This window comes from Hyperolius riggenbachi, chromosome 3, assembly GCF_040937935.1.
Source record: "Hyperolius riggenbachi isolate aHypRig1 chromosome 3, aHypRig1.pri, whole genome shotgun sequence".
Classification (NCBI taxonomy): Eukaryota; Metazoa; Chordata; class Amphibia; order Anura; family Hyperoliidae; genus Hyperolius; species Hyperolius riggenbachi.
In genome coordinates this window covers 488,763,809-488,789,558 of record NC_090648.1, presented here as the reverse complement: position 1 = coordinate 488,789,558, position 25,750 = coordinate 488,763,809, and positions in this window count along the sequence as shown.

Here is a 25,750-nt window from a genome sequence, read left to right as displayed (position 1 = left end):
TTTCGGATCATATCCTTACTCATAGCCTAAACAAAATTACATCTAGGTGGAACATATATACTGCTAGGACCGCCCATAAAGGGCGTATGCTCCTAAATCAATGAAGGCAAAGCCTCAATTTGGATTTAAAGGTGCAGGACTAAAGCCTGCAGAAATATGTCCACCATCAAAAACATATTACATTTGTAAATTATGTACATAGAAATTGCAAACTTGCAAAAACTAAAATTACAGAAGTACAAAATTACAAAAATACAAAACGATTAAAACGATATCAATATATAAAATTAATATCCCACCTAGCGTTCAGCCCATTTGGTTCCCTGGTACCCATCTGCAAAATCCAAAATGCTTCCCTCATTCGCAATTTTTTGTATGCATCACCATGTCTAAATGAAACAGTTACCTTCTCAATCCCTTGGAATGTAAAACCCCTCATGTTGCCATCATGCTTCTCCCTGAAATGTTTCGCCACATTGCTAATATTATCTGTCTTCCACGAGGCCCCATTGTAATGTTCTGAAATTCTTTGTCTTAAACAGCGTGTAGTGCAGCCTGCAAATTGTGCATGTGACCACATAAATGACAGATTTCGTATTACAGTTGATAAATTGTCGTAAAGTAAACGTTCTCTGATTAGCAACGGAAAAGACATCACGCGAGGGATGATGGCAAACACAATAATTGCAAGAGGAGAAACCACACCTGTACGACCCAACAGTAGATAACCATGTGGACCGCACAGGTGCAGTGGAGGATTGGAAAAGACTAGGGGAAAGGGTGGACGCCAAGGATGGGGCCTTTTTGTATGCAAACCTGCAAAGTAGCTCAAGTACTTGTTGTAATTTATCATCAGCATATAGAACTGGGATATATCTCTTAATAACCCCTATAACTTTATCATATTGTTTGCTATACGTTGTTATAAAGTTCACAGAACTCGCATTGGGCTCCTGCGCCAATATAATATTGGGGTTAGTTTTCAGAAGTTTATCCCTATCCCTAGAAGCAGCAATTCTCTGGGCCCTATCTAGATCAGAGTCAGGGTAGCCTCTTAGTTTCAACCGTGATCTGAGGGTGGAGAACTCCTGTGATGTGAACTCATCTGTAGAGCAGTTCCTTCTCGCTCTGATATATTCGCCCACAGGGACAACCCTAAGGGTATGTTTTGGATGGCAACTGGTAGCTTGCAACAGAGAGTTCCCAGCACAGGACTTTCTGAAAGTCCTAGTTTCTATCCTGCCAGTTTCCACAGATCCAAAAAGGGTGATGTCAAGAAAATCTATCTGTGTATTACTAAATGTGTAGGTAAAAGATAAATCAAAATTATTTTTGTTGAGATATGACAAGAAGTGTCCCAGAGTCTCATCTGACCCATGCCAAATCATAAGAAGGTCATCAATAAAGCGACCATACCAGACAATGGAATCCAAAAAGGGGTTCATCTCTCCAAAAATGCGGAGCTCCTCCCACCACCTAATGTAGAGGTTCGCGAGGGAGGGCGAAAATTTCGGCCACATAGAAGCTCCGCACTTCTGGAGATAGAACCCCCATCAAAAGAAAAATAATTGTGCGTAAGGAGAAACTCCGTCACCACCATAATATAGGCCTGTAATGAAGCCGAGAATGAACTATATCTGGAAAGATGAAACTCCAGGGCCACACTGGCCAAGTCATGGGGGATAGAAGAATAAAGTGCTCTTACATCAAGAGTCACCCACTTATATTGTGGTTTCCACTGTATATCATCAAGGCTGGCTAGAACATGTTTCGCATCCTTGATGAGTCCAGGTAGTCTCAAGACCAATGGTTGCAGGTGGGAGTCCAGCCATTCCCCCAATCTCTCCCCAAGGGAGCCAATACCAGACACAATAGGCCTGCCCTCTGGTGGAGAGGCAGGCTTGTGCACCTTGGGGAGGTGATGAAAGATGGGAATGACTGGACTCCGAACCCTTAGAAAATCCGCCATATTCTTTTTGAGTAACTCCATAGATTCCCCTACAGAAATAAGCTGATCTTCTTAAATCAGAGACTTTTGTCACAATCGGATCTGGGCTGTGATTCTAGGAGGGCTAACAAGTATGCTACAGTTTTCTCTAGGACACTCAAAGTCCTTGAGGACGAAGTGGACTTATCTCTAAAATCTGCATTTAATCATTTAGAACATCAGCTCAGTAAAGAAACTAGACTTTGGTGGGATCTCACCGCCCTTAAGCAATATGTGGCGGAAGGGATCATACCACGTGGTCTTAGAATTAAAAAAATACCTACTAATGTTTATTGTGATAAATTTTTGATAGAATGGAATGAGATTCTGTCTGATTGTTCACTGAGATTGATGAAATTGATTGTGGTATATGAGGAACAGAGACTTGTCGATCTCAACTTGGAAATTTCTTGTACCCGGGCTGAGATTGACAAGTTCTATGATACAGAATTGTATGACGATTTGAATAATCAGTTAAAGGAGAATGTGGCTAAACTCGAAACCACCATCATGAACCTGAAAAGGTATACAGACTGAAGTAGAGAGGACAATAACCCACCAGAACCCAAATGAGGTTAGTAACACAGTTCAATAGTTCATAAGTATCACACAGGGCTATTACCTTGAATCAGGAGGATGAGGCCCTCCGCGTCGATTGTCAGTAATGACAGATGTATCAGGAACAGGCAATGAAGGATCCAGGTATATATGAAAGAGTTAATGCAAAGTCGGCATGCAAGGTTATTCAACAGGCAGTGAATGATCCATGTAATGAGAGAGTTCATGCAAGGTCCACATGCAAGGTTATTCAACAGGTAATGGATGATTCGGGTAATATATGAGGGAGTTCATGCAAAGGCCGCATGCAAGGTTATTGAAGCAACAGACAAGGATTGGTTCAAGTATACTTAGAATGTTCAGTACGGGTAGCATGCAAGAGTATCCAGTAAACAGGCAGTGGTCGATCCAGGCGGCAGACAAGAATGCCCAGTAACAGGCAGAGGTCAGTTCAGGGGGCAGGCAAAGGGTATCCAGTAAACAGGCAGAGGTCAGTCCAGGCGGCAGGCAAGAGTATCCAGGAATCAAAGCAAGGGTTAATAACAGCAGACAAGAATAGTCCAATACAGGCTGAAGGTCAAGATCCAGTAATCTAACAATGTGAGTGCGCACCCAGCAACTAGCCACAGCTATGCTTATCATGGGAGATGACTGGGAGCACTCTGCAGGTTTAAATACAGATTTCATCCAATCAGTGGCCGGCCACACTCCGCACCAGGGTTGCTCGTAAACTACGCCAGTGCGAATCTACGCGTCGTAGTCCGCAACTACGCATCCTAGTTCATAGACGAAGTTTAAAAACATCGCGTACGTATTTCCGCATAGTAGTAGTACTGCTATTAAGCTCTGCCCGCTACGCGTAGTTGACGTATATATTGCGAAGTTAACTCGCGTGCGGTAACTGCGTCTATACGGATCATTGCGCATGCGCAGAAAAATTATTGCCTTTCTATACGTATACAATTCTGCATTGTAAGGTGGAATGTACGCATATATTAGTTCGCCCATGCGCATATTTAGCGGGATTATTGCTGGAAAATTTTCTTCATAAGGGCATAAGCGTCCGCATAAACTACGCTTCACACAACGCGAAGCTTCCGTATTTGAATGCGTAGTCTACGAAATGCAAACGTACCGAAGCTTGTGATTTCGAAACCGTAGTTTGCGAAGCGTAAATGCGTTGAACTACGCGTAGCTCGAGCGTAGCGAAGTTGGCTGACTACCACCATCTCTGCTCCACACATCCAATCACACAGTAGTACACCCACCTAGGTGTAGCTGTAGCTGTAGCGTCAGCTGACACCGCACTATCAGCTGACCAGAGTCAGCTGACTATTGTTTACATCTGCGGAAGGCGTACTGGGAACGCGCCCTCCGCCTATCAGAATGAGCAGCAGCGTCATCAGCGGGGAACAAGCGTCGAGACCCGGAAGTAACGGATTCCGCCCGGGTCTCGACGGAAACATCATCAGAAACAGGCAGGTTCCTTATACTCCCGCAAACTCTTCTATGTTCTATTTAACTTTAGCAAAACACATAAATTAATCATTTGATATGTTTATTTTCACTTCAGGTTTACCAAGCTCGGGATAAAAATGATATACTTACCTGAAATGCAGACATCAAACCAACAAAGGTTGATCTCGACTAACTGTACATGGTTTATCGCAAGCTTTCCAAACATTAAAGAGAACCCGAGGTGGGGTTCTGACAATGCTATCCGCATAAAGAGGCTGGGTCTGCCTATACAGCCCAGCCTCTGTTGCTATCCAGATCCCCCCTAAGCCCCCCCCCCCCGTGCTCTGCTATCCCCCATAAATCACAGCCGTGCTGTGCGGGCTGTGTTTACCTCTGTAGTGTCAGTCTCGCAGCTCCCCCTGCCTCCTGCATAGCTCCGGTCCCCGCCCGCGTCCCTTCCCTCCAATCAGCGGGGAGGGAAGGGACGCGGGCGGGGACCGGAGTTTTGCAGGAGGCGGAGGGAGCAGCAGACTGACACTATAGAGGTAAACACTATAGAGGTAAACACAGCCCGCACAGCACGGCTGTGATTTATGGGGGATAGCAGAGCGCGGGGGGGGGGGGCTTAGGGGGGATCTGGATAGCAACAGAGGCTGGGCAGTATAGGCAGACCCAGCCTTTGTATGCAGATAGCATTGTCAGAACCCCACCTCGGGTTCTCTTTAAGTTTTTTCTTCAGGCATTATACAGAACTGGATCAGAACCATACAATGAGGTTTTGAATCACATACAGACTTGTCTGGCAGCATTTGTCATTGCAGGTAAACACACACAATAAACCCTGCAGGTAAACACTCACAACTTTCAAAGGGAGCACAACTGTGTGACATCATGTCGGATTGAGCCTACAGAATCATATACAGTAGGATGCGAAGGTTTGGGCAACCTTGTTAATCGTCATGACTTTCCTGTATAAATCGTTGGTTGTTACAATAAAAATTGTCAGTTAAATATATCATATAGGAGACACACACAGTGATATTTGAGAAACGAAATTAAGTTTATTGGATTTACAGAAAGTGCGCAATAATTGTTTAAATAAAATTAGGCAGGTGCATAAATTTGGGCACTGTTTATTGATTCGAAAACCTTTAGAACTAATTATTGGAACTCAAATTGGCATGGTAAGCTCAGTGACCCCTGACCTACATACACAGGTGAAACCAATTATGAGAAAGAGTATTTAAGGGGGTCACTTGTAAGTTTTTCTCTGGAGAGTAGCAACATGGGGGTCTCAAAACAACTCTCAAAGATTGTTCACCGTCATGGTTAAGGGAAGGATACAGAAAGCTGCCTCAGAGATTTCAGCTTTCTGTTTCCACAGTTAGGAACATATTGAGGAAATGGAAGACCACAGGCTCAGTTCAAGTTAGGCTCGAAGTGGCAGACCAAGTAAAATCTCGGATAAACAGAAGCAACAAATGGTGAGAACGGTCAGAGTCAACCCATAGACCAGCATCAAAGACCTACAACATCATCTTACTACAGATGGAGTCACTGTGCATCGTTCAACCATTCAGCGCACTTTACACAAGGAGATGCTGTATGCGAGAGTGATGCAGAGGAAGCCTTTTCTCCGCCCACAGCACAAACAGAGCCGCTTGAGGGATGCTAAAGCACATTTGGACAAGCCAGCTTCATTTTGGAATAAGGTGCTGTGGACTGGCGGCTAGCAGCAGAGTATCGCGGTTAGGCACTCGCCTGATCTCCCTGCATTGCAGTATTTGCAAGCTTGATGCACCAGTTTATACTGCTGCTTTGGTGCCCTTGCTCCTGTGGTACCCTAGTCCATGGCCTAGGTGGCCTTGGCCTAAATCCGGCCCTGCTTGTGGGGTCAGCTCTTTTGCACCTGCGCGGGCACTTGTGTTGCAGTAGTTGTGTGCAGGTGCAGTACGCACCAGATGACGTGGACCTGGAGGCAGTAGAGTGGGTTGCTATGATTGCGGCCGGCCACCGGGAATACCGAGGGGGACCGGGGCTGTGGAAAGGGACTGAGATGGCTGCGAGGGGCTGGAAGAAGCCCCAGATAAGTAAAACATAGATTATATATTTTGCCTCGGAAGTCCTGTTGCACTCTTCTGGGTGCATCTCGACTTTACAGACAAATGCAGTGAGTTCTTCTCAGGATGGTGTTCTGATGCCCCCTAGTGGCTGAGATAACATGCAGCAAGTTCATATTATTCTGTAACCTTTAATATACTCTACATTTATAATATTTACTTCTGTTACAAACAACCAACCTTTGTACCTTTAGTGTCCTCCTGGTGTCCCCCTCTGTACCTGTGTCCTCCTATATCCCCTGTCCTTCTGGTGTCCTTGTGGGAAACGGGAAAAAAGGGCGCAGGCAGCTAGTGGACAAAAAGGGCGCAGCCATTCACTCCCATAATAAATAGCATTTAATGGGCGCCGAGCAGGAAAAAAGGGCGCCGGAGATAAATAACGTTTATAAAAATACTAAACATATTTATCCTATTTAACTAACTAAAACATTATTTAAAGTTTTATCACTAACTGTTTGTAAAACATTATTATTCACAAAATAAAGCGATCAATACGTAACGTAAATTTCAGGTTTAGGCATCACCAGGGGGGTCTTAGGGTTAGGCATCACCAGGGGGGTCTTAGGTTTAGGCATCACCAGGGGGGTCTAAGGTTTAGGCACCACCAGGGGGGTCTTAGGTTTAGGCACCACCAGGGGGGTCTTAGGTTTAGGCACCACCAGGGGGGTCTAGGGGTTAGGGATAGGTACAGGGAGGGTTCTGTGTAAGAGTAGGCTTAGGTATAGTTTTAGTAAAATTTTAGTAATACTTACTAATGTTTTACAACACTTATTACGAACGTAGTTATATTTATATCATCGTTATAAACAATATTTTCACATTTTATAATAAGAACAAACAATAAATGAAGGTTATTCACAATAATATACAATTATAACAATTAAACATATATTATCTTTTTTTATAAACGTAATTGAAAGTTTCACTTTTGAAACAGGGAAGATTAACGTTTTTACAATTGCCGATTTCATAAACATTATTTAATGATTTATAAATTTGTAAAACATTATTTGTAAACCAAATATAGCACAATATTTTTATAAACGCTATTAATGATTAATTATTAATTCTCGTTTACACCCCGCGCCCTTTTTTCCCCCGACGCCCGTTTTGTACGTATGCGTCCTTGTGCCCTCCAATGCCCCCCTGCATCCTCCTCTTATGCTCAGCTCCATGCTGCACTGATACGTGTCCTTTAAGGTCACCCTGCAACCTCTTCATTCTCCCAACTCCGTGTCCCCAATCTTCAGCTTATGAGAAAGAAGTATGGCAACTTGTGTTTTTACTGGAGCCGATGGTCTCGCGGGCAAGACCATGGCTCCGTCATTGGGCTAATCACTGAACTTGCTAAGTGCCTAGTTTTGGAGCCATGGTGTCAGATTTCTGTTATAACCACACTGAAACCCTGTCTTCTATATTATTTTTAGTTAACTATGATTCAAATAAGCCTGATATGTATGCATTTCAAGAATTAGTGTCAGTTATATGCTAGCTAGAGTTATTCCTTAAAGAGAGGCTGAAGCGAGTATAAATCTCGCTTCAGACCTCATATATAGCAAGGGCATGTGTGCCCCTGCTAAACCGCCGCTATCCCGCGGCTTAACGGGGGTCCCTTCACCCCCAAATCCCCCTCCGTGCAGCGGGGGAGCGCTTCCTGGTTGGGGCAGGGCTAACCGCCTCAGCCCTGCCCCACGCGCGTCTGTCAGCGCGTATCTCCGCCTCTCCCCCGCCCCTCTCAGTCTTCCTTCACTGAGAGGGGCGGGGGAGAGGCGGCGATGCGCCGCTGACAGACGCGACTGGAGGCAGGGCTGCAGCCATTAGCTCTGCCTCCAGGAGTGACCAAGACTGCGACCAAGTGTCGCAGTGGGGGGTTTGGGGGTGAAGGGACCCCCGTTTAGCGGCGCGTATGCGGCGGTTTAGCAGGGGCACACGTGCCCCTGCTAACTATGAACTCTGAAGCGAGATTTATTCTCGCTTCAGAGTCTCTTTAAACAAGTTCAAATAGCCTAGTTTCCAATATATTCTGAAGATTTTGCTAAGGGAAATTGTTTTTACTTTTATGGAGACTTCGATAACAGTTGCCATGTCTTTCTTTGTTTTGGGAACAATATCTGATTTTGAAATTAGTAACGATAGCAAACATCATGTTATGGTTATGGTAGTTTATCTATCTGACATTTTATAAAAGTCACAATGAAGCATTTTTTATCATAAGCTTAATCCATAATATTACACTGCCATTTGGCGTTTTTTTTTTATCTTTTATAAGTTTATAAAATTAATGATTTCTTCATAAAAAAATTATAGAATGAAATTATTTAGATAGCTGATCAGTATACACAATATTTGATTACTCTTTAATGATAGTATAGTGTATAAATAAGTATTAATTTACTGTAATTTACTGTAAGTCTGAATACTGTTGGTTACAGGCCTATGTATTTTGGTGGGTCAAGATGGCCGACAGCATTTCAGAAAGAAATGGGCATAATTATTATTATAGAGGGTTCAGACCCCGCTATGCCGGATTTATATGATAGCAACGCTTTAAAGTCTGGTCCTTTACTGAGTTAGCAATCATGAAAAAGGCAAGAACCATTCAGGTTTTTGACAATAGTCTCGCATAATTGAACAGTGAACACTGGTAATTTAATTTGACTACATAATAAATGTGAGAGCTCCCTCTCACACGTCCAGCCACATGCAGTAACAATCTGCAAATGGCACTGGACGGAAGGGCCTCTGCCGCCTGTCTTTTGCCTTCCTCTCCCTTTCAGGTGGCCTCATAGGAACCAAATGTAAACATCACAAACAGAACTAAGAGGCTTTTAGGCAGAGCAGATTGTCCAAATGATGGTGCTATTATTAAAGAAACGTTACCTACAGATGTACTTGGCTACTTTGCTGGCATGCTTTAATCTTTAATTCCTAGCAAGCTGCTCCTGTGTGGGCAGATCACAGACAAATCATTCCAAAATGCAAGGTGAGGGGGGAAAAGGCAGAGGGAGAAAAACACTGTAATTCCTTATCTTAGTAGTTAAGCATTGCTGGAGACTAGACCTTGCATTTCAGAGACAGGTTTTGAATCAGGAGCACTTTTTTATTGGCTAATTTAAAAGAAAAAACGTAAGCTTTCAGCTTGTAAGCCTTCTTCAGACTTGATTCCTATGACTGAAAATGTTAGAACATACAATCAGAAGGCGGCAGAGAGACTTTTGCAAATATAAGTGCCATTCAGATACAATAATTACAAGGTGTTTTGCAAGGATTGTGAGGTATTTATGGCAAATAGATAGAAGTCCTCACATCCAGGACCTCTCACAAGTATCACCTCGCCTTTGGAACTCTCTTCCCCAGCCTGTCCGTCAAGCTCCAAGCCTGGAAATCTTCAAAAGCACCCTGAGGCCCCTTTTACTTTTGCATTGCAGATGTGTGTTGCATTGCCCAGTTTTGCCACAGGGTAACAACAGCAATGCAAGTCAACGAGGCCTTTTACACTTAGAGTCGTGTCGTATTGCATCACAAGTGTTTCTCCTGCCACACAGCCTACAGCGCATTATTGCAAGCACTGTGATTAGTGCACAGTGCTTGAGGTAGTGGAAGTCAATGGGTGACAAAGTAAGCGTGAACGACGGAGCACAGTCCATTGCGGCGAATATGCGTGGACCAACGGGAATCCCAGCTACATATTTCCTATCTAGCAGGGAGTATGTCATGAAGCAGGTCATTTCAGCATGCTCTTCCCCATGCTGCCCCTGACCTGGGCGACGCCATAGACAATGTTATTAGGTCTATGGCCAAGCAGCGGCATAAATTTGAGTGCCAGCAATTGCCAGACCCCATAGATAAGACTCGAAGAGGGGATAGTAATTAAGGTGAGGTTAAGGTAAGTGCCGGGTTTTAAATTTTGGGAGGTGGGTGCGGACAGCTTTTCCCGGCATTGGGGGGGGGGTCGCCTACACCTCCATGCCTCCCCCTCCGGGGTGCCATTGTGGTCTCCAGGCAGTCGGAGAGCTTGGGGCCCCGCGGTTGTATGGGGGCATTGGAAAGCCTCCCCGTGGCACTCCTGGAAAGTGCTAATGCAGCATGAACTAATTCCCGCTGGGCACCCGCTTTGCGGTATTGGTTTTTTGACCCTGCATTATTTGGCATGCGAAAGCAAATGCATATTTGCATGAGCAATGCCTCATGATAAGCCAATTAGGCCAAATTTGCAAAGCCAGATTTGTTAGGGTTAAACTTGATGTTTGATGCACGCATACATTTCTTGTAGTAAGTGATAGTAATTAACCGAATTTGAGCGTCAGCAGTCATTCAGGCTCACCCGCCAAAGTGGCTGGGCGTCGACGATACATGTACACAGTGCATCACTGAGTGGTTTTATGCATATGACCCCATCAGCACCCTCTGCTGCAGGGTCAAACATTTATCACTTTTTGCGTTGCAGTGGGATGCGGCAGGTGCAAGGCATCGCACCTCAAAAATCAGGCATAAAACCCGCCTCAAGACACACCTATTCAGCTTAGTTTGAATCGGAAGCTCACTGCCTCATCTGCTAACCTCTCACCTCCTCCCCTGTTGTCTCCTCCCCACTACCCTTCAAATTGTAAGCTTGCGAGTGCAGGGGCCTCTTTGTAGTGTTCCTGTAATTGTATTTTATGAAATCTACCAGTATAAGTACAGGATCTTCTCAAAAAATTAGCATATTGTGATAAAGTTCATTATTTTCTGTAATGTGCTGATAAACATTAGACTTTCATATATTTTAGATTCAAATACACACAACTGAAGTAGTTCAAGCCTTTTATTGTTTCAATATTGATGATTTTGGCATACAGCTCATGAAAACCCAAATTTCCTATCTCAAAAAATTAGTATATTTCATCCGACCAATAAAAGAAAAGTGTTTTTAAAACAAAAAAGTCAACCTTCAAATAATTATGTTGAGTTATGCACTCAAAACTTGGTCGGGAATCCTTTTGCAGAATTGACGGCTTTAATGCGGCGTGACATGGAGGCAATCAGCCTGTGGCACTGCTCAGGTGTTATGGAGGCCCAGAATGCTTCAATAGCGGCCTTAAGCTCATCCAGAGTGTTGGGTCTTGCGTCTCTCAACTTTCTCTTCACAATATCCCTCAAATTCTCTATGGGGTTCAGGTCAGGAGAGTTGGCAGGCCAATTGAGCACAGTAATACCATGGTCAGTAAACCATTTACCAGTGGTTTTGGCACTGTGAGCAGGTGCCAGGTCGTGCTGAAACATGAAATCTTCATCTCCATAAAGCTTTTCAGCAGATGGAAGCATGAACCCACTTTTGAACCAGAAACAGCGGCAGAAGCGCCTGACCTGGGCTACAGAGAAGCAGCACTGGACTGTTGCTCAGTGGTCCAAAGTACTTTTTTCGGAAATGGTCCAAAGTCATTTGGAAATCAAGGTGCCAGAGTCTGGAGGAAGACTGGGGAGAGGGAAATGCCAAAATGCCTGAAGTCCAGTGTCAAGTACCCAGTCAGTGATGGTCTGGGGTGCCATGTCAGCTGCTGGTGTTGGTCCACTGTGTTTTATCAAAGGCAGGGTCAATGCAGCTAGCTATCAGGAGATTTTGGAGCACTTCATGCTTCCATCTGCTGAAATGCTTTATGGAGATGAAGATTTCATTTTTCAGCACGACCTGGCACCTGCTCACAGTGCCAAAACCACTAGTAAATGGTTTACTGACCATGGTATTACTGTGCTCAATTGGCCTGCCAACTCTCCTGACCTGAACCCCATAGAGAATCTGTGGGATATTGTGAAGAGAAAGTTGAGAGACGCAAGACCCAACACTCTGGATGTGTTTAAAGTGAACCTTAAGTCAAATGGAAAAAATGAGATTTACTCACCTGGGGCTTCCCTCAGCCCCCAGCAGCCGATCGGTGCCCTCGCAGCTCCGCTCCGATGTCCCAGGACCCGCCGGCGAGCACTTCCGGTTTGGCCGTCACCGGCCGACAGGCATGGGAACGCGAGTGATTGTTCGCGTTCCCAGCCTGTATATCGCCCCCTATGCTGCTATTGCGACCTCCTAGCCGCAATAGCAGCATAGGGGGCGATATACAGGCTGGGAACGCGATCAATCACTCGCGTTCCCATGCCTGTCGGTCGGTGACGGCCAAACCGGAAGTGCTCGCCGGCGGGTCCTGGGACATCGGAGCGGAGCTGCGAGGGCACCGATCGGCTGCTGGGGGCTGAGGGAAGCCCCAGGTGAGTAAATCTCATTATTTCCATTTGACTTAAGGATCACTTTAAGGCCGCTATCGAAGCATCCTGGGCCGCCATAACACCTGAGCAGTGCCACAGGCTGATTGCCTCCATGCCACGCAGTCATTGAAGCAGTCATTTCTGCAAAAGGATTCCCGACCAAGTATTGAGTGCATAACTGTACATAATTATTTGAAGGTTGACTTTTGTTTTAAAAACACTTTTCTTTTATTGATCGGATGAAATATGCTAATTTTTTGAGATAGGAATTTTGGGTTTTCATGAGCTGTATGCCAAAATCATCAATATTAAAACAATAAAAGGCTTGAACTACTTCAGTTGTGCGTATTTGAATCTAAAATATACGAAAGTCTAATGTTTATCAATACATTACAGAAAATAATGAACTTTATCACAATATGCTAATTTTTTGAGAAGATCCTGTAATGTCTAGAGGGACGTAGGAGGCAGAAAAAGCAAGGCTTCCGAGAGAAGCGGTCGCTTTTTCTGCGGGGGAGAGGAATCAGTGATCAGGCACCATGGCCCGATTCCTGGGCTAACGATCCACGGCCAGGAGCGCGCATGCACGCGCAGGAGCACACATGGCCTCCTGGACGTAGCTCTACATCCAGGAGGTGGTTAAAGTGCGTTACCACCTTTTTTACATTGCATTGTAATGCTGCATTTAACGTTGCATTACTACGCAGCGTTCCACTGTGAATAAGCCCTCAAACTTACACATCAGTTGAATTTATTTGTGCTCGTATCACTAAAAGTTCTGATTGCAAAGTATGTTGTACTACTCGTACATCTACAGTATGTCCACACTGTTGTCTGTTTTGTACTATGTACATCGCTACAGAATATGTTGGCGCAGCAATAGGAGCAGCGTTGGAACATGGGAAGGTAGAGCGGAACGCAAAGGCTCTATGGCAGGGGTCCCCAAACTTGTTCGGTCAAGGGCCGAGGTCAAAATACTTTAGACTGCTGGGGGGCCGGAACATGCATAAAATGATGTTGACAAACATTACATTGAATCTACGTATTGATTTTCCACTCAGTCTTGCCCAGAGAAGACCTCCCAGCAGCAGCCATTCAGTCATGTGGCCCCCAAAGAACGTCACCAGACAGTGAAGCATACCCAGGTGACAACCTGCCATCTACTTGGACAGCAGTGTCAGCTAATTGGAAGCCAGCAAATGACTGCTCGCTGTCTTTTACAGTATGTGGATGGGTGGGGCCAGCACTGCTATTCTATATGCGGGTCGCCGATATTTAAAGGGTATACATTAGGTGTTTGGGGGCCAGTGAAAAAGCCTAAGGGGGCCACATTCGGCCCGCGGGCCTTCGTTTGAGGACCACTGCTCTATGGGGTCAAATCTTTTGTTCTAGATAGGTATCTCACTTTTTTCTCAAGTCAGGTTCACTTTAAAAGGAACCCAAGGAGTGAGACCTATGAAAGCTGCCATATTTATTTCCTTTTAAATAATACCAGTTGCCTGGCAGTCTTGCTGATCTTTCTGGTCAGTAGGGTCTCAGGCCTTTTTTCCACGGACAGTTGAACTGTGTGCTCAGCAAGCAGTTACTAGGCAGCAGTGAGCAGTTACTAGGCAGCAGTGAGCTGTTGTGAGAGTTTGAGAGGCATTTCACTGCCTATCAACTGCCAGTGGAAGAGGCCTAAATCACACACCTGAAACAAGCATGCAGCTAATCTTGTCAGAAATCTGATCTGCGTGCTTGTTCAGGGTCTATTAGCTTAACTACCAGCGGACCGCCGCAGTATAAATCTACGGCGGGCAGGGGGGCGCTGTGGTTCTGACCAGACGTAAACTCTACGTCCCATTCCCGCCGCTCTGTCCCCTCCGCAATGTGCTGCCCTGCCGCCTCTATGGCGGCAGAGCACTGTGAGCCGGGCAGGAGCCGTTTTCATTGGCTCCTGGCCCTGTCATTCATGTAAGCCATTCCTATTGGCTTACATGGAGTGACAGGGTCAGGAGCCAATGAAAGCGACACCTGACCGGCGCACAGCACTCTGCAGTCATAGCGACGGCAGAGAGAGCAGCCTGCGGCGGGGACAGAGCGACGTGACCGGCGGATTTTAGCGGCGGTTTACTGGACCCGCACCCTCTGGTCCTTAAGGGGGCAGAGGGTGCTGGTCCCGATTTTTCCGCTATCACGAAAAAATGTAAAATACATGTAAACACATACAAATAAGAAGTACATTTCTTCCAGAGTAAAATGAGTCATAAATGACTTTCCTCCTATGTTGCTGTCACTTACAGTAGGTAGTAGGAATGTAACAGAAACGACAGGTTTTGGGCTAGTCCATCTCTTCATGGAGGATTCTCAGCATGGCCTTTATTTTTTTTATAAAGACACTCCCGGAAAAGGATTTATACAAAGAAGCTGGGCAGGCTTCCTGCTGGCTACACACTTTTTAGGCAGTTGGACAGAGCAACTGCCATTTGCTAGGTGCTTTCGAAAACAATAAAATCCCTGAGAACTCCCCAATGGGAAGATGGACTACTCCAAAAACCCATCAGTCCTGTCAGATTTCTACTACCTACTGTGACAGCAACATAGGAGAAAAGTCATTTATGGATCATTTTACTCTGGAAGATTTGTACTTCTTATTTAGATTGGTTTACATTCATTTTAGATTTTCACAATAGTGGTCATTTAAAGCCAAAAATAACATGATATAATGAATTGTATGTGTAGCACGGATAATGAATAGAACATTAGTAGCATAGAAAAGAGTCTCATATTTTTATTTTCAGTCATATAGCTGTTTTTTATAACATTGCATCATTCTGAAATATCTGCAGTTTACAAGAGAAGCTCTTTTGCATAGATAACAGAAGTTGTTTGTTTATCTCTCTGAGACACTTTTCTTTGCTAACGTTCTAATTGTAATCCACTCTACACATACAATCGTCTCATAAGTTTACTTTCACTTCAGGTATCCTTTAGGCTACTTTCCCACCAAGACGTTGCGTTTTAGGGGACGTTATGGTCACATAACGTTCCCCTAACGCAATGCATGGTGGTGTTGAAGTTGGACGTCAGATTGAGCCGCATTATGTGGCTCTCAAAGCAGCCACTCCAGGTTAGTGATAGGAAGTCCGGATCTTTTTAAGGATTCAGATCTTTTGAATCGAATCATTGAAAAGATCTGGATCTTTGAACCGAATCATTTTACTAGGGAAGCAGACTGGGTGAAATGACTAGCAGGACAGGACTTTCCCTGCATGGTACATTCTGCATGTTCCTGTTTCTTCCAGACAGACATCCACTGTGAACCGAATCGTTCATTGTGATGATCTGGATTACTCTCACAAAAAAGATTCAGATCAAATGAACGATTCGTTCATGATCCTTACAACACTACAGTCCCACTAGGAGTCACACACAGTGCAGTGAATATTAATTAGCCATGTGGCTGGCGGCTCCAACATTACTGAGCATGTGCAAACAGTCTAACGCTGCTTAGCACAGTATAACGTACAGCATGCAGCACTTTATGATGTAACACAACGTGGACACTGTGAACAGAACAATTGATTTTACAGTGCTGTGAGTTAGGCTGCGTTACTGGCTGCTGTAACGTGGGACTTTAACGTCCCACTGTGAAACCAGCCTTAAAGGGACACTTAAAGAGACACTGAAGCGAAAAAAAATGATGATATTATGATTTGTATGTGTAGTACAGCTAAGAAAAAAAAACATTAAGATCAGATACATCAGTCTAATTGTTTCCAGTGCAGGAAGAGTTGAGAAACTCCAGTTGTTATCTCTATGCAAAAAAGCTATTAAGCTCTCCGACCAACTTGGTGGTGGAGAGGGCTGTTATCTGACTTTTATTATCTGAACTGTAATTGAACTGTTTACTTTTCCTCTAGCAGAGAAGAGTTTATTACTTCACAGACTGCTCTGAAAGACTCATTTTGAATGCTGAGTGTTGTGTAATCTGGACATATTATAGAGTGATGCAATGTTAGAAAAAACACTATATACCTGAAAATAAAAATATGAGAATATTTTCTTTGCTGCTAATCTTCTAGTAATTATTCATAGTACACAACCAATTCATTATATCATATATTTTTTTTCGCTTCAGTGTCTCGAAGTCAAACAAAAAAAATGAGTTTTACTCACCTGGGGCTTCCAATAGCCCCCTGCAGCTGTCCGGTGCCCTCGCCGTCTCCCTCCGATCCTCCTGGCCCCGCCGGCAGCCACTTCCTTTTTCGGTGACAGGAGCTGACAGGCTGGGGACGCAAGTGATTCTTTGCGTTCCCAGACACATTAGCACCCTCTATGCTGCTATGTGGTATATGATATATGCTATAGCAGCATAGATGGCGCTATTGTGGCCAGGAACGCGAAGAATCACTCGCGTCCCCAGCCTGTCAGATCCTGTCGCCGAAACAGGAAGTGGCTGCCGGCGGGGCCAGGAGGATCGGAGGGAGACGGCGAGGGCACCGGACAGCTGCAGGGGGCTATTGGAAGCCCCAGGTGAGTAAAACTCATTTTTTTTTGTTTGACTTAAGTGTCCCTTTAAGCACATAGAAGTATCTGAACATTGAGAACAACGAAGCACTAAAAAAAAGCCAACAACCAAAATAACCACACATGCACACTTGGAGAATTTGAATAAAATATATTTGTATTCTTTTAATTAGATTACAGCCAGAAGTTCTTCATGTGGCACAACTTACCCGACATACCACACATCATCTGTGTACAGTTATTTGTGCTATAGTATGCAGTGAAGACTTTCCTCAATAACAGCTTTTCACTGAATGCAAATAGAAACATTATGCTATAGACAAGAATACATCAGAGCCAGGAGACTTCTCTCATGCTGCACGTGTAGTCTCTGAGCCTCTCCATTAAGCACGTTTTACTCCAATCAGGTTTAAAGGTTTGAGTCACTCAAAAATGACAGACGGATCAGCCCTGGGGTGGTGCTGGGAAGAAGAACCAACCACTGACATCTTATAGATCAACGGGACTTCAGCAGGAAGCAGAGATTTGTACATCGCCATAAGCACCACAGGGTGGAGCAGTCTTCCTTGTTCTGCAGAGAATGCAGGAGGAAAGGAACTCAGACTCCTCCTGTTTTAAGTGGGAGGGATCAGACCACTAAGTGGGAGGCATGAGACCACTACAGAGTCAGCGGAGGAGTAACGAGTCATGGAAAAAGGGATGGTAAATATTTTGTGCAAAATTAGAGGTAGCGTATAATTGGGTCAATCAAAAATGGCAGAAAGCCCATCCGATTGGGTCAATATCAACCGTTGAATTTTCGTGCACGGATTAGAATTGCATCATTAGGGATGAGAAGGCAAAGTTCAAGTTCGATCTTGAGGCAAATTGGCCCATTTAGGCTTACTGAACTTTTGGGGTACTGATAAATAATTTGCTTTTAGACATTTTGTGAATTCACCAGCAGATTTCAGGGCGAAATTGCATCAAAGGCTACCCCAGACTTTGGTGGCTAACAGCAAAGCCCCCATATAGGCTAGAACAACATTAATGGCAAGTATAACAATATTGTTATAGTAAACTCCAAAAGTCCAGGAAAACCGGTTTACTAGATCAGAAATTGTCCTAGAAATGTCCCAGCATGCCCTGGTACATTCTCTGCTGCAAAGGACTAACTCTGTCCTCCCATTGGAGGTACAGTACAAGCACTTGCACATTTGGTGCACTACTAGTATACCCTTAGGGCTGCATAGCCAGGCTGGACAAATTGCCGATAGTGTCCAGAGTTCCTGCAGCCGTCACTGAAGAGGCAGCCACTCGCTTCCTGTGAGTGGCTCCGATACCTTCATGGGCGGGACTTGTAGCACCAGCCTGAAGAGAGCAGCCAAGATCATTGGATTCACACTGACAATATGACGCACGCTCCGCCCACTGTTTACAATATCCAGAGTCAGCGTCATGTAGGGGCCAAAAACATTTTACTATAATAGATTTATTATCTCTGAGTTTACTATTCCAGGCGTTGCTCCCTTTGACTTATAATGGAGATTAGCCGGGACCTGGAGAGGTGTACATACATGTACATCTTTGGTGAATTGGGCACAGGGGGAGCCAAATGACGGCACGCCCCGCTGCCGCTCAAATTCCCGGCGGTGTTGATTCCTATTCCCCCTCCAAGTCAAAACAACTCAGCGGGAGGAACAATTTGGAGTCTGATTATCCCCGGAAACCCTTATTACTCTTACGTGCCCCGCGCAGTGTAAGAGTAATGCTACGCCAGTGCCTAGTTTTGGCACTGAGGGCCGTAACCACCTGCTTTACTTGAAAGGTAGTAGTTTACTATACCAGAGTTTATTATAACAAGATTATACTGTAATGGTTAATGAAGACTAATATTTTTTCTCGTTGCTATTTTTTTTTGAACACTTTGTGGAAATGGTTAAGGGGTACTTCAGTACCCCTATACCTGGGGTGTCACATTCCAATACAAGGTGGGACGAAATTGAGCTTTGGGAGCAAGTCACAGGCCAACTTAAATGTCTTGTGGCTACCTCTCTCCCTTATAAAGTTCCCTGGTATCTTGTAACCCCCCCATCTCCTATAGTTCCTTGGGGTTTAGTGGTCCTCCCTCCCCTATACAATTTCCTGGTGTCTAGTGGCCCCCTCCTTCCCTAGTGCAGTTCCCTGGTGTTTAGTGGCCCCTTCCCTCTCCTGTACAGTTTCCTGGTGTCTAATGGCACCTTCCCTCTCCTGTAGTTTCCTGGTGTCTAGTGCCCCCCTCCATCTCCTATACAGTTCCCTGGTGTCTAGTGGCCCCTTCCCTCTCCTGTACAGTTTCATGGTGTCTAATGGCACCTTCCCTCTCCTGTAGTTTCCTGGTGTCTAGTGGCCACCCCCCTCCATCTCCTATACAGTTCCCTGGTGTCTAGTGGTCCCTTCCCTCTCCTATACAGTTTCCTGGTATCTAGTGCTTTCCCCCTCCCCACATGGCTTCCCTGGTGATCTAGGGTTTACCCTCTAATATAGCTGCTCTGGCGGTCTAGAGAAGACCAAACCTAATGCAAAGTGGGGAACCCACCTAAGGGCCTAATCTGATGGCTCTGAGGGCCAGATTTGGCCTCATGGGCCGGAGTTTGAAACGTATGCCCTATATCCATTTCACCTGTGGAGGCAAGCTTCTTGGGGTCTCCAAAAAGGGGACTTCCATATGCCACCATGAACCCACCAAGGGTGTGCATGCAATCAGACCTTCTTGGGAGGGGGGGACCCACATCCCACATAGTTTATACACTACTCAGCATTCTAAATTATTTTACAGAGCAGGCCAGTGAACTTTTGAACTGTCCTCTGGAGAGAAAAAGAAAATACAGTGACTGACAGTTGAGATAAGCTTCAGAAGACAGAGCTCTTTGCGACTTAAGTTGTGGAGATCAATGCATTTATCAAATTTATCAAATGCAAAAAGATCAATGATCTTTTGCATAGATAACAACTGGAGTTTAACTCTTCCTGTACGGGAAACAATATTAGACTTCTGTCTCTGCCCCTAATGCTTTATTTCTTAGCAGTACTACACATACAAATCATATAATTTTTATTTTGCTTCAGGGCCTCTTTAAAAGTCATATTCGCATGCAGATTTGCATGGCTTTGAAACTTGGCCAATCATCTATTGGCTGCTGGTTCCTTCATAAAAGCTGGCCAATGAGATCCTAATACTGTCATTTTGGCTTGCATGCAGACTGGCTTTAGGTCAGACTGGCAGGAAGTGCACTTAATTGAGCCAATTCCAAGCGGCATACAATTTGCATGCCGGCCAGAGATGATATCTCATTGACCATTGTGTTCACCATCGGATTTGTTCAACTAGCTCAGTTTCTGATCCTTGAATATTTGCATGCAAAGTTGTGGTTTACATTCAGTTCCCACTTGTGCAGAAAACTCCCGACTGTGCCGCATTTTTCCGGAACGGACCACAAAACTGCAGGCGCACGGATGCAATAAAAGCCTATGGAAACAGGAAGTGTCTGTTCTCACTAGGCTGATCACCGTGTCCACTCCGGCTGCCGTCATGCAAATACTCGGCTCCACTCCAAAGCCGGTAAACCGTGCTTAGCAGAAGCGTGGGGCTCCCCGCTGGATCGCCATAGACCAATGGGAATACTCCGCAAGGGGAGAATAGTCATTGGTTCATGGTGGACCAATGAAAAACCTCCCTGTTGCTAGGGAGAATTGGTCAGCCAATGGAGAGCTCCATGCTACTGCCGCTCTCCGGTCTGTTTTACGCTCAGTGGTGGCTACGGACAAAGCGGATGCAAAACAGATGCAGTGGATGTGCTATGGAGCACATCACATGCTAAGTGGATGCGCTTTTTTACTGTGCCAGTTTTGCACCTGCTCCAAGTGGGAACCAAACCTTAAAGGGAATCTGAAGTGAAAACAAACTTATGATCTAATGCATTGTATGTGTAGTACAGCTAAGAAATAGAGCATTCGTAGCACAGATATGTGTCTCATATTGTTTCCAGTACAGGAGGAGTTAGAGACTAACACAATTTTCATCCTTTCTTCTAACCTATAAGTTCCTATACCTGTTCTAATGTGGTCTGTGTTACTGCAGCCTTTTCTAGTTGCACAGTGGCTGTGTTATCTCTGTTATATGATCTAATCTTCTCTCTTCTGTCGGCTGAGGCTGGAATGTGCTGCACTGCTTGTCATTGGCAGAAGCTATACACACCCTCTCCAAGCCCTGTATGAGTCAGAGACTGAGCTACTCTCAAGCCTATCACATTCTAGTTAGAAGACATGTCTTTTGTTTGTAAACACTGCCTAAAATTTCAATTACAAGCCAGGATTGCAGCAGGGAGTGGCAGAAACAGCACAGAGGGGCCCAGGAGAACATAAGGAATAGAATGGTATGCTTTTTATTGTAGGAATTTTAGAGTACAGATTCTCTTTAAGAAACTTCAGTATTCTTGCAAAAGAGCTTCTCTGAGCTCGCCCACTAATTTAGCCAGAGAGCAGTGCTATTTCCTGAAGCATTTATACATCAAAGGAGCAGTGAAAGTCAACTTTAAATAAGGATTTACTGCAGGGAAGTTCAAAGGGCCATTAGCTCTGTTCTGGTTCATCGTTTAAAATGCAGAGTGTAGTTTATAAACTGCAAATATTAGAGAATGATGCAGTGTATAATAAAAAAAATAATAAAAAAAAAAGCTATATACTGTAACTGAAAATCAAAATTTATGAGACTTTTCTTTGCTACTAATGTTCTAATAATTTTCCGTAATTCATTGCATCATAAGATTTTTTTTTTTTTTTTTGCTTAAAGTGAATGGGAACCGCATTTAAAAAAAATGAGACAGATACTTACCCAAGGAGAGGGAAGGTTCTGGGTCCTATAGAGTCTTCCCGCTCCTCTCCTCTCCTGGTCCCCTCGTTCCAGTGCTGGCTCGCTCTGTAGCAGTATTTGACTAATTTAGTCAAATACTGCTTTACTCGGCCGAATGAGGCTTCAGAAGTCCTCAGGGAGCCCGAGTGCTCCTGAAGAAGGGCGGCCCTGTACTGCGCCTGTGCAAGCACGCTCTTTTGCACGCTCACGCCTGTGCAGTATGGAGCAGCACGTCTTCGGGAGGACGCGGCTCCCTAAGACTTCCAAATACCCTTTCGGTGGGGGACTGAAAAGGGGGGGGGGGGGAGCCAGCACAGGATAGAGGGCACCGAGAGAGGAGACGGAAGGCTCTATACGCCCCGAGCCTTCCCTCTCCTTAGGTAAGTATTTGCTTCATTTTTTTAAAAAAATGCGGTTTCCATTCACTTTAAGCTCATCTCTGATCTCCAGCCAAGGATATAAGACGCCACAACTCACTTCTCCGGTCCAAAGAGATGGCAGCCATGCTAGAAAGAAGTCACTCCACTAGCTGGCAAGTTAAAAATGAACACAGCTGCAGGCTCACCCATCAGCAGATAGTGGTTTTCATTTGCTCACTTGGCCTCCATTTCCTGTCTCCACAGATATTCACTTATCGGGAGAATGGTTTTGTTTTCTTGCAGAAATCCAGTAAAAGGGGCCTAAAAAAAGGGAAGGTTGCACAATTCCTTCCGAAATGAGGAGAGATGAATTCCTTCAGGTTCAGCATGAGAGTGTCCATAAAACTGTGGTCACAGAGGATCTCAGGTAAGAGGATGGAGGCCTCAAGATGAGATAGCCCATCTAGATAAATGAGAGGTGTTAAAGGACTCCTGCTGAAGTGCAAGGAGCCATATTCTTCCGACTTCAGCGGAAAGAGTGATGCCTGATGAGGCGTGAGGGGGCAAAGTCTGTTGAGAGTGCCAGAGGGTATAGGGACTGGAGTAAGATGACCCCAACAGGTGTAACGAAAGTCATGTAGGAATATGGTGACTCCTCCAGCTGATGGAGCCAGATTCTTCTTTGATCTATTAGGATAGTCTCCTAAATGTTGAGGGCTGATATGTAAACCGAGATGAAAGGATTTTTGCTGTTGGGGACTCCTTGAGGATCAATAAAGACAGGACTACAGCTGAAGTCAAAGAATCGTGGAGTCAATGGCAGGGAGTAGGAGGTGAAAAAGCTTGTTGGTGTTTCCAAGAGGATTCCACTGAAATAGGAGAAAAGTCCATCTGACGTAGGAGGAGTCTGGTTCCTTTGACTGTGGAAGCATGAATGATCATCTTGTTTGCAGGAACCATGCGCAAGAGGTTCCATCAAATGGAGAGTAGAGATGGTAAATCAGCTGAGAACGCTGCCTGAGCCCTCAAGAAATGTAAGAAGTCAGTGGATAGTTAAGCATGCCCACAAACACCCAAATTTGAAGAACACATTTTAAGAGAACCGGCACTTAAGTAGCAAGACCACATCACTTAACACACAGAGAAACGTATCTTATGTGGTCCTCAGGAATCCAGTGGGCTACTCTGAACATGCATCCTGATCCGTACACATCTGGGTTTGCAGCACCCGTTTCTGAAGCTCGAAGGTGATACTTTGTGATCAGTCTGAGGAGGGAAGGCAATTACGGTTCATGAGACAAACCTTCCCGACCGGTTTCGGCGCTGTGGAAGACAATACAGTGTTTCGCTACAGGAACATCCACACAAAACTGAAGAAAATATTATTTTAAAGTTACATCTCACCAAATTTCCAAGATTACATTGTCACAACACTTTAAATTTTTTTGTTGCTGTTTATTACAAAAAATTTCTCAGAATCACAGAATACTTAAGACTATGATACAGCGAAAAACCAGAAGGATTTGAAGATTTAGAATTGATAACAGTCTCCAAGCATAGTCTGTCATGAAATCCACGAGACGACATGCGCTTTTTATAGGATTCTCTTCAGAAATAGCCAAAAAGAAAAAAAAAAAAAAAAAAAAAGTTTGATATATCTATATATAGAGGCTTAAATAGGTATATTTTGTTTATCCATAGACACACAAACGCACATTACTTTAACACAGCGTTTGGGTACTTTTACAGTAGATGACAACATGAAGAAAGTCTTGACACATATGTAGCTTTTTTTTTTTAGTCAACTTTTTGTTTTTTTCAAAACTAGAACAGCTCTAAGTTAATTTTATTTTTGTTTTGTTTTCTGCATATAGTCTACGGAAGGTGGAGCAAAAGAAAAAAAAACCGAAAGCCCTTTCCCAACATTTAAGTTAGATTAAATATCGGCATGTCTTGGTTAGTCACAGAAATTGGATTGTTCGTAATACTTTGCGGAGAGTTGGTAGGAATGTGAATTATGACCCATGATTCACTTTGGGAAGAAATCTTTGACTTGATACTTAAAAAATAAATACAAAAAAAAATTAAAAAATAAAAAAGGGGGAAAAAAATAATATTAATTCTAGGCAAGAATTTTCTGGTCTTCCCTACTTTCATTAGCATAACCCCGTTATTATTCGTAAAAATAATCTGACCATGGATGACTATCAGGACCACCCAACATGGGACCACTGCAGGTCAGGGGTCCATACAGATGGCTAGAGGGCCCGGATTCTTTTATTCTCTTTCACATGAAATTAAAAAACCTTTACCCAAAGGTACAAGTGGCCACCATTCAAAGTGAGTAAGCAGATCGTACATCTCTTTACAATGGCGTCTGCTGACAATAAATATGAAATCTCTGATCTTGAACGTCCTCGGCTGTTCTGTCACATTCCACACTGAGTAACCTTCTAGGTCAGGGGTCCCCAAACGTTTTGGGTCGGGGGACGGGGCAACATACTTCAGACTGCTGGGGGGCCGGAGTATACATAAAATGATGTAGAAGTCTTTGTCCACCAGACAGTGAAGCATACCCAGCTGACAACCTGCAGTCCAATTGGACAACAGTGTCACTCGATGTGGAATTTGATTGGAAACCAGCGAATTACTGCTTTCTGGCTTCATTCTATATGCAGACCACCAATATTTAAAGATGTAGCTGACCGCATTTATAATACATTTTGTGTGTGGGGGGCCGGTAAAAAAAAGCCTCTGGGGCAACATTCGGCCCACGGGCCTTAATTTGAGGACCACTGTTCTAGGTAGTGAATAAGAGACTGTGAATGGATGCAAATAAATCAGACTTTCAAAGCAACGCAATGCAAATTGCACGAGGCGTACAATGTACATGAAAGCCCCCCAAAAAATGCATCTCACTGACCATCATCTCTAACTAAGTACCCACGTCAGCTGACCGACGATTTTGAGAACCGAGTGATCGTTTCCGCACACGAACACGTAACGTCGCTTAGCTTCGTAGTAGTGACCGTCACGGCGGATCGCTAAAATCCTCGATGACTCTCATGCAAAGTACCGCGATCGTTTGCATCTCATTCGCTACCGGCCCGTAGCATCGGGCGACATTGGGCGCACCCGCCGACAGGAAGAGTCATCGCTGACGACCGTCGTCAAGGGGCTTCGCAGGAATCAGATGGTGAGTACGCAGCTTTACAGAGATGGATGTGAGATTACGCCAATGACCATCAGCTTATAAAAGCCATGGAGCAAATGAAGCCTTAAACTACTGTACTTCAAGTCTACTAAAAGCAAACCTGAAGAGAAACTAAACTTATGATATAATGAATTGTATGTATAGTACAGCTAAGAAATAGAACATCAGAAGCAAAGAAAAGAGCCTCAACATGTTTTCCAGTACAGGAAGTTTAAAATACTTCAGTTATCTATGCAAAAGAGCTTCTCTGAGCTATTCAACCCCTTGTGTCAAATACAGTCCTTTTTGTTGAAGCACTTCTACATCAAAGAAACAGTGAGGGCCCAGGATACACTATAAGTGCTTTTCTGAGCACTTTTTGGCCCTCAAAAGCTTTCTGAGAGCTTTTTAAAAAACGCTCCCATTGACTTACATTAAAATTGCACGACTAACAGCAATCAC